This window comes from Corylus avellana, chromosome ca5 (assembly GCF_901000735.1).
Source record: "Corylus avellana chromosome ca5, CavTom2PMs-1.0".
In the NCBI taxonomy this organism is placed as follows: Eukaryota; Viridiplantae; Streptophyta; class Magnoliopsida; order Fagales; family Betulaceae; genus Corylus; species Corylus avellana.
The window spans coordinates 28630664-28641318 of NC_081545.1; the positions used below are offsets into that span (position 1 = coordinate 28630664).

Here is a 10655-nt window from a genome sequence, read left to right on the forward strand (position 1 = left end):
AGTGAGTTGATAAAAAGTCGGTCTATTTGCTTATGATGTGATGGCATTGATCAACTAATTACTTTCCGGCCGGGAATATAATTATTCAGTGTCATATATATATCAACAGACTTTGGAAATTAATTAAGCTTCGCAATAGAATAGTTGGGAGGCTTGGACAATAATCATTGAAGTATCAACTAATTATACAAATCAATTCCCTTCTTTTTCTTCAATTAGAAAACAAAACAAAAAATCCTTTCTTTTTCTAAGCACATAAATCCAGGCTTCTACTTGACTGATCATATCTTTCTTAGCTAGTTTACTGCCATGATCTAGCCATTTTTTTCCTAAGTAAGACTAATCCTAGACGCAAAAAGGCCATTCATGGGATTAAAAAAAAAAAAAAAAAAGTAATTAACAATAATGTTGTGAGCCTTGACCACCACCCAAATGATTTTTTTTTTTTTTTTCTAATTAAATACGGAACTGGAGAAAATCTGATTTCGGGATGAAGAGATACTCCCCTGAAAATCTCACATTGGCATTATGGATCACAAAAATCAACTACAAGAGGAAAAATGAACCGAGAGAACAGATCATTTAAACATGGTTTGATTTAACTTGTTCTTATACTATGTTAAAATTTGAAATATTATGAAATTAAAACAAACAAAAACAAAACAAAAATCATATAGTACGTACCATAAAAGACTGATCAAGTTAGTCTAAAATATTCCTAAAAGCAGTACTTATAAAAACTAAACAAAATCATATTCTAGAAAATTAGAAAAATTAAATATAGAAGTCTTCCAATATATAACAACTATGACGTCCTTCCATGCTTGAAGACGATTGAGAAGATAAGTATTCTTTGGTGGTGATTTCGCAAACACATGCACATTGCTATTGTGGAATTACGAGGAAGCTAGGCCCCTAGGCTGCCTTGCAATGAAATTTCCTCTATATTTATTTCAGCATCAAGGTGGGGTTTTAGCATTAAATTCCAGTAGCAGATACTCAGCTTCCAAACACATCACTTTGCTTTACATTGTCTTATCGAATTGGATATTTTTTCAATCAATGTGTTTTAATAATTGAAATAGTAGTAAACAAAATTGCTTGCGTGTGGACACGCTAGCCCAGAATGGACTATAAATAAGCGTAGATAAGAGATGGAAAATTAAGCTCACACATTCTATTCTATCTCCAATTATGAGGGCCTCTTTTGTAGTATGTCTTCTTTTGGCTTCCATGATCCTTCTTCTTCCTTCCTTGACAAAAGCTCGAGAACTGTCTCAAACTGGTTAGACTACCAAATCCCCTTGGTTTTTTTATTTTCAATATACTGATTTGTTAATTTGGTTGATATTGTTACAAATGAATGGATAATGTGATAATTAAGGGAATAATACCATGCGTAATATTTCTCCCTAATGCAACAGGAGAAACAAGTATTCATCACAAGAGTACTACTGCAGCGGATTTACCCGCCCCTCCTGTTCGCAACTGCAACCGTCCTCCAAAATATTCTTCTTGCCTGCCTACTAAGCCAAAGCCACCGTCAGAGAAATGTAAGCCGACTTACAGTCGTGGATGCTAGGTGCAGCCCTTTCAAAAAGAAATATCTGGCTTCACTAATGGAGTTGTACGTTGCTGGCTCTCAGATGGCAATTAAGTTGTATCAATTATTTAAGTTGCTTAATTAATTATGTGAAGAGGCCGGAATTAATGGTGAAGAATAACCACACAATTAGCCTTGGGGAAATTAGTGATGGCTTCTGCTGTTATGTGTTGTATCTCTGTATTTCCTTTCCTTGCTGTAAAACTATATATATATACTTTTGATGTCATATTTATTTGCTTATGCGTGTAATATTGGACTTCCACTAATTACTTAATTTCAGCGTCATATACAATTATATATCGACTGAATTTGGAAATTAAGCTTTGCAATACAATAGTTGGGAGGCTTGGACGACAATCACCAATAGGGCCTTCATGGGGATACAATATGAAAGAATTACCAGTTTGAAAACAAAATCATCAAGGGAGAGGCAAACTTTTTAATTTCTAAGTGAGAGAGAGGCTCTGCCTTCTCTCTAGAAATCTTTCTTCTTTTCTTCCTTCGAGCAACAAAATAAGAAATCTTTGAGAAGGAAAGATCTAGATTTAGTGCTCCTCCGGTCTCCGTTTTTGGAAGTAGATTGGCGTGGAGGTTTATCTCTCACGGCCGGATTTTTAGTTTTTTAGTTTGTTTTTATTTTTTGTTTTTTGTTTTTTGGCTACCCATGTCTTATATCTAGTCTACACGAAGCAGATCTGTTCCTTAAATGTATTTGTACATGAGTTAGTGAAAGATTGAAGTCATTTTTATAACTTTGTAATTGTCATAGTTTTTTGCCATGATTTTTCAGAGCTTTATGCTCAATGTTGTATGAGCTTTATGCTCGTGAAATTTCATCAATAAAAGTTCCATATTTTTTTTAAAAAAAAAAAAAACACAATAGACAACGCTATGTTTGCTATACAATATTCCAAAAACGCCTCTTCTCAAACAAACAAATAAACGCACTTTTTAAAAAAAAACAAAAAATAGTAATTTCCATGATATTTTTTTCTTTTTTTTCTAAGTAATATTTTTATGAAAAAAGGGCCTTGACCACCGCCCAAATTATTGCTCTCTGAAAATCTGACATTGGTATTAGTGTGATGAAATCCTTTTGTATGATGCAAGGCGTTAGGACCCAAAATTATGCATAAAGAAGTGGCCATTTTTTTCACCGTGTAGAGAAATTAAACTTTGTCCATGTCCGGACTCAATTAATAGTGAACATTTACTCTTTGGGTTCATCATGTTTGGACAGCATTGTCAATGTACGGACATTTGTTGTTGTACTTGTCTTCTTGAAGCGATCTTTATCATCTTCATTTGTAAATTAACCTAAAAACACAACTATCCAGTCCCCAAATAAATAAAAACAAGTTTTAGACATCGTATGAGCCAAGACACGAACCTAACACTTTCAGTTTTTCTCTCCCTTACATCCTCTACCCCTCTTTCTATCTCTCGCTCACCTGGTCGAAACTTAGGAAGAAAAAAAAAAATGAATTTTTCATGTGTTTCTTGTGTTTTAAACTTCTCTTTTATCATGAATTTTTTATCACGTTCGAACAAGATTTTGTCTCGTTCAAATAACATGAGGCACGTCCATTAAATTATGCGTCAAATCTCACATAACCAACCGGCCATGTGTAAAATTTGGTGGGGTTCTTGTAGGAGGGCCTTTTGTTTTCCAGCTAAATATCCAAATGACTTGTTGTCGCCCTTAAAGTATTGATTGAATGATCAATTAAATTTATCTTTCAACTTAAATCTTTTAGATAAATGATGATTAAATATGATATCCGAGTTGAAGATCTTGAGATCAGTCTGAACCTTGTTTCATTCATTCACTCCAATATTAAATAATTTTATGTATTGGATCTCACCTACTTATTAATTAAAAAAAAGAGTTTAAACCCACAAAAAATGACAGTCAAAGTATTTGATTAAATAATTAAATTTAATTATTCTTATTAATTTTAGCTTTTTAAATAATTTAATATGCCTTTCATTGATTTGGAAGACCAATTTCATTTTCCTTCGTAAAACTGTTTTGAGGACCCTGCCCATTGCTTGATTTAACACATTGGCCGGCTTGAATGAGTCAATAATGGTCATCAATGTATGTAACTTTTTGGCATTCACTTGAGAGTCAATATATATACATGGATCGTCTCATCGTCGCTCATCCATGAACGTCAATGTCATGCAACTTTTTGGCATTTACGACGTCCTTCCATGCTTGAAGACGGTTGAGAAGATAAGCATTCCTTGGTGGTGATTTCGCAAACTTACACATTAATTGCTATTATGTAATTACAAGGAAGAAAGTTCAATTGGAATTTCTGTCTCCCTCTCTCACTCATAGCACCAGCAACAACAGATGTCCTATATGTTATTCTTTTTCTTATATTTAGGAAATAAAAATTTCAAAAAAAAAAAAAAATCACAAAAATTTACTCACATTAAATTTTTTACATTTAACCAACTTTCAAGGGTTGCTACAATGTTTTACAATGTGTAAGAGATCAAAAGTGGTTCCTGACCTATATATTATTTTAATATAGACATTTCTCTTTCCTTTCTCCTATTTCATTTTTTTGTCTTTAATTGGAGATTGTGTACGTGCGTTGGAATTTTGTGAAAAAAGTGATGGTAGGTAGAGAACTTGTATTTTGTAAAGAAATAATATTTTAAGGAGAAAATTCACTTTACCCCTAAAGTTTGAGGTATTTTTCAATTTGAACCCCAATGTTTAAAAATTTGCAATGTACCCCGGCCCCATAATGTTTAAAAAATTTGCAATTAATACTTTCTGTTACTAATTGCTATCTAAGTAAATGAAAATGACATCACGTACATCTTACGTGGGATTTTTCGCATGTATGTACCTAAAGTAGCTAATTAAGTGGTGCCTTTTTATTTTACATGTTTCAGTCTATGCTATATAAATTGCTTCAGCACGTACAAAATAAGAAACGGACTCCCCAACACATAAATCGTTGGGAATTTACGTTCTCATTATGATTCTTTGGTAAAATCAAGCCCATAGCTAGCGGAAATTAGGAGGAAAAGCCCATAGAACAGGTGTACCTTCAATGAAATTTCCTCTACATTTCAGCATCAATGTGGGGTACTTTTTGTAGGAGGCCGGGCCTTGTGTTTTTTGGCTAAACAACCAAACGTATTATATTTTAGGACCGGAGACTTGGCGTTTGAGTGTTTGATTCGACAAGTGGGATATTTTTATAACGTATGTTTGCAAAATTCTATGGCCATATTGAAGACTCGCAGTCAAACATGCAATAGGAGCATATTCTACGTACAATATTACTTCAAAAAAGACTTTTCAAATTTTCAAATTACAATAACAACAAGAGTCGTCCATGGGAGTGGATGGTGCCAATCAAAACTCAACCAATTACTCATTTAGTCATTATCTACCAATCTTTTACTTGTTATTTTATTTAATTTATGTGGTCTGCTTTATGTATAAGACTTTTCTACTTTATATTCTATATTCCACTGCTTTGTTTTGGGCAATTTCCTGTATCCTACTTCATTTGTCGTTGTTCTACTGTATCCATCAATCCATTAGACACACACACTTTGATGGCCTATAAATAAGAGCAAAGAAGAGAAGGTTTGCAGTATCAACTCCTGAAATGAAGGCCATTCTACTTATTTGCCTTCTCTTGGTGTCCACACTTTTCATTAATCCTTCTTCGGTTTTAGCTAGAGAATTAGCTGGTGAGATTATCACTCTATTCCACTCCATGCTTGCCTTTGAATTTTACTTGTAATTCTGATGTTCATGTTCTTTGCCTGTGTTAGATTTTACATAGTCATTGCTCTTTTTTTTTTTTTTTTTGGAAAAATATAAAAAAGCCCCCCCTCCCCCAAACTACGAGTCGTTTGCAATATAGCTCCCTAATGTTCAAAATGTACTAAAATAGCCCCCCAAACTACCAAATGTATCAAAAAGACCACTTATTTTTTATATTCCTATAATACCCCTATTCTATTAACAAATAAAATAATAAAATAATTGAAAAAAAAAACTAATGGGCGAATAAAAACAAAAGAAATGTTTTTTGGAATAAATAATTAGTTACTGTAGTTTGCTTAAATTACAAATTGCTTCATGTCGTATTAAAGTAAAATCAAAGGTACAATTCTTGAGATATTCCCAAAAAAAAGAAAAAAAGTACTAAAGTAGGTCATCAAACTATCAAATTGATTTTACTTTAATACGGCATGAACCAATTTGTAATTTAGGCCAACTACAGTGACTAATTATTTATTTATTTCAAAAAATATTTTTTTTTTTGTATTTATTCGTCCATTGGTTTTTTTTTAGAAAAAAAAAAAATTGTTTGGGTTTTTTTTACAATTATTTTATTTGTTAAAAGAATAGGGTATTATAGGATATAAAAGTAAGTGGTCTTTTTGATACATTTTGATAGTTTGGGAGGTTACTTTAGTACCTTTTAAACATTGGGGGGCTATATTACAAATGACTGATAGTTTGAGGGGCTTTTTTTTATATTTTTTCATTTTTTTATAATATTTTTAATATATATATATATATATATATATTGCTTAATTATTTCCACCATTAATCGGTCTATATATGATGAATTCTTTGAATTAAAACGAGTTTTCTTGCTCTTAAACTGATAGATTCTAACCAAATAGTTTTAGTCTTTTACTTTTTGGATTATGGAACACTAGTTTTATTAATTGTTGTGTCCCGTGCTTTCCCTTGCTAGTTTCTTCAGATTGGTTATATTATGATGTCTTTATACATGATCATATCTTAAGCCAGTAGAAATCAGCAAATTTAATCATTTAATTAATACTTTAATTAACACTCACTCATGCTTGGACTCAAACTGGCTTTTATTATTTCAGGTCCAACACGTAAAATATTTAATTGAAATGAGGGTGAATGATTCAGAATACCATATTAAAATCATCACTTATCCCCAAAGCTTAAGTCGATGAAAATTAATAAATTTAATCATTTAATCAATACTTTAATAATGGTGCAGCCAAAACCCCCGTTATTAGTGGAACCAAGAATCCAACCAAGCCAGTAGTGCAATGTGGTCGCGGCACCAAGTATAGGAATTGTTACTCAGTCCCCTCAAAGCCACCGCCACCTAAATCATGTGGCCCGTACAAGCGTAATTGCTAGCCCAGAAGCAGCATGTGGTTGAGCAATAAGGCATGATGAGGTTGCTCATGTATTCTCTGTCCGGTGGTTAAGAAGTAGGTTTTGTCTATTATATATATATATTTGGTTTTCGGGGATTCATTATTCTGATTGCTTTGATGTGCACTTAGAATAAATTAAACCAACAGTTTTTTTTTTTTTTTTGCAATAATTAATGAACTCCAAGAACCTCTACCGTTTGATGTAATATTGTATTCAAAATAAAAGAGCCGATAGAGTTAGTTGGTTTGTTTAAGGGATGGACTTTATTACAATTCTATGTATTTTTCTTTATCTGCATTCTCACAAAGTTCAAGTTATAACTTAGAGAAATTATTTTGAGGCCTTAATTATTGGGAAAAAAATGGACAATAATAAACAACTCATAAGCGGTATTTATGTCTTCAAGAGGTAACTCAATCGGTTGGGACCACGCCTAATGAAGCGGAAGTCACTAGTTCGAATCTCCTTCCCCCCTCTTGTGCGGACAAGTCAACATAAGCAGTATTTATAAAAAATCTAAAAAAATATAAATGAAAAGGACTTTAATTTATATATACTGTTGTGTTAAAACAGTAACTGCGCACCAAAGGTAGCCAACCCATGGAATTTCTAGTGATAGGCTTTTCCTCTACAGAATCCCAAACGATAAGTTTTTTTAAGAAGACCAGCCCTAAATTAGCAAGATAATAATTATAAAGAGTGAATTGTGTCGCCTTATATATATGATCATATACTATTAAAAAGGAGTTTGATATATATGTGATTGGACTCGAGACTAATCTCGTCCAAAATTATGGACAAATCTGATTTATGGGGTAACTCAAAACATTTTAATAGTTTGTGTGGTAGAATTGCAGATCATAAACACCATTAATTAGAATGTAAAGAACAAAATAAAAAGAGACTTGCTGATCTAATGATCAAAAATTATATCTGGCAGTACAAAAATTCCTTAATTTGGTGACGAAATCTATGATGAAATGCCTAACCTACAAGGATAGATGTGAAGATAGATTAGCAATGTCATGATATATATATATATAGAGAGAGAGAATAATAGTGCGGTATATAGCATTATTCTTCCTAAAATTGCTAAATTCTTAGCTTTCATTTTTTTAAACCAACCCGTCTCTCTCTCTAAAATTATTGGACAAATAAAAATACACAATCTATATTTCTCCTTAATTAGATAAATGTCTTTTCAAATAATCCAAATGAATGTTTGTAATTTTATCTTAGAATTCTTGAAGAAGTTGATATTTTTATTTTAACGAATACAGGCATCATTTATCTATATATAATGAAGCTAATACCATATTGAACAATAAGTTGAAGTAAATGGTAGGAAAATTGAACTTATATAAATCAGAAAGAAGACTTAACAATTGACTTGGCGAGGCTCGATCTTATCTATGAACCTTTCATTGTCAATTGTTGTCTTGGACGTCATGCATGCATGTGTGCCCCTCCTTATTTGATTTTACACATTGGCTTGAATGAATCAAATTAAGCTGAATGTCATTGACTTGGGAGTCAACATATATATATATATATATATATATATATATATATATATATATATAATGATGCATGGAGAAATATCATCAGTTATTTCAGTTTAAAAGATTCACTTGATGGATTGTCGCTCAATTAATGCTCTCAAAAAAAAAAACATTCATAAAAGACTCTAAAAAACTAAATAATATCATGCATATTCTAGAAAATTAGAAAAATTAAATAGTAAGTCGATCTTCTCTTCCAATGACAACTAGGACGTCTTAGTCATCCTTAATTGGACAAAATATAAAAAATTGCCTATAGCTTCTATCAAGAATGCTATAGACTTGATATATAGCCTTGTAGGAAAACAAAGAAAGAGTAAAAGAAGGCCCTTCCGGGCATGAAGATGATCGATCGAGAAGATAAGTATTAACATTTGGTGGTGCATTTTAATATTTTTCATTAATTCTGGCCGGTCATTCTTTCGTTGATCTAAAACATGAAGGCAAGTTTCTAGTGAATATACATCCAGCTTTCTGCTTTTGGGCATTGACTTGAGAGTCAATATACATGGAAAAATATCACCAGCTTAAAAGATTTACTAATTGATGTCGGGCATGCTGAACGTCAATGCCATGTAACCTTTTGGCATTGACATGAGAGGAGAGCTCTGGGAATTTGCAATCCACCATAATGCATTGGTTTTAGCCTATTATGTATGCATTCTTTGGTGGTACTTAAAAACAGAAAAGAAAAGTTTTCTTTTGCGTTGACTTCACAAACACACTGCTATTATTACATTATATGCACAGTTAAATGAATTAATTTAAATCCTTATCATGAAGGGATAGACCAATGCTACAAACTCATTTCTTATGTAACTACTGTACAACTGACTTAGTGTGGAGTGCTTATAAATCATTGGATTAATGTTTAAATTTTTTTAAAATGCCCATAAATATTATAGTTTATAGGCATTCTACATCAGCCTAGTTGTATAAGAGTTGCCTTTTTAAATTTAATTACTCTGATAGATATTATCCATTTCAAACGCTTTGCAAATAGTATACAACCCCCACTTTGCTTTTGATTGTCTGAATTGGACCACTAGATATTTTTCTAATTATGTTATTAGAGTAGAGAAAAAAATTCATAGTTGTTTTTAATTAAGCTTTGACATTAAGCTTTGTGACTTTCATAAATATATTTGCCGGATTATCTTAGGGGGAATTTGTGATATATATAATTAAAAGAATTTAAAATAATAACTTTTATTAGCCTTTTGACGTGCCATGCATGGCACGTCAAAAGACTAATAAAAAATATATTTTATTTATATATGTATATTTCTGATTTAATATATATATATATATAATTTCATATATAATTATAATAAAACAAAAATAATATGATTCATTATATTATATTTTTAATTATATAATATAATGAATTTATAATATATTATAAAAATATTATAAATATATAATATTTTTGATGGCACGTCAAAAACTTATAATATATATATATATATATATATATATATATATATATATAATCTTATTTAAATTATTATAAATTTTATTTATTTAAATTTTATTAAAATTATATTTACTCTATTATATATTTACTCTATCAAATTAAAATTAATTAGAGAATAAATAAATTAATATTCTAGATGTATAGATAATTAGATGTATCAACTAACCGACCACATATGTTGTGTTTGTCGAGTTCATATGAGGTTTGCGGATCTTATAAAATAAATGTATCAAGTATGTTTTATATATTTTTACAAAATTAATATGACTAGCTATCATATTAATATTACTAGACTGATCAATTTATGCATGCATGATATATATATATATATACCAAGTAATTTATACTAATATGATAAACTATAATTTTCCTATCCAATCAAAATTAATTTTTTATGCCAATTAACATTAATTGTTTTTTAATACATATTTTTTTATATCAAAATTAAAATTAGTTTTGACATATATATATATATATATAATTAAAATTAATATTTTTTTGATGGCACGTCAAAAACTTATAATAAATATATATATTATCTTATGCATGCATATATTTATATATTAATTGGCATGCATGTGATATATATATATATCACAATAAGAATTATAATTTATACTAATGACAATAAAAATTAATTTTTTATGCCAATTAACATTAATTGTTTTTTAATGCATATTTGTTTATATCAAAATTAATGTTACATTTTTTTTTTATTAAAAAAAGTTTTTATTAAAAAAAGTTTTTGACGTGTTAAAATAAGACACGTCAACAATGTTTTTTCAGACACGTCAAAAGTTTTTGACGTGG

At 30.3% G+C, this 10655-nt stretch overlaps 1 long non-coding RNA gene across 1 annotated transcript; it reads left to right on the plus strand.

The window, feature by feature from the left end:
• Nucleotides 1-1180: 1180 nt before the first annotated feature.
• LOC132183000 (uncharacterized) lies at nt 1181-1844 on the plus strand. Its single transcript, XR_009440345.1, has 2 exons — nt 1181-1285; nt 1425-1844. It is a non-coding gene; the product is annotated as an uncharacterized LOC132183000 (long non-coding RNA).
• The last annotated feature ends 8811 nt before the right edge of the window (nt 1845-10655 follow it).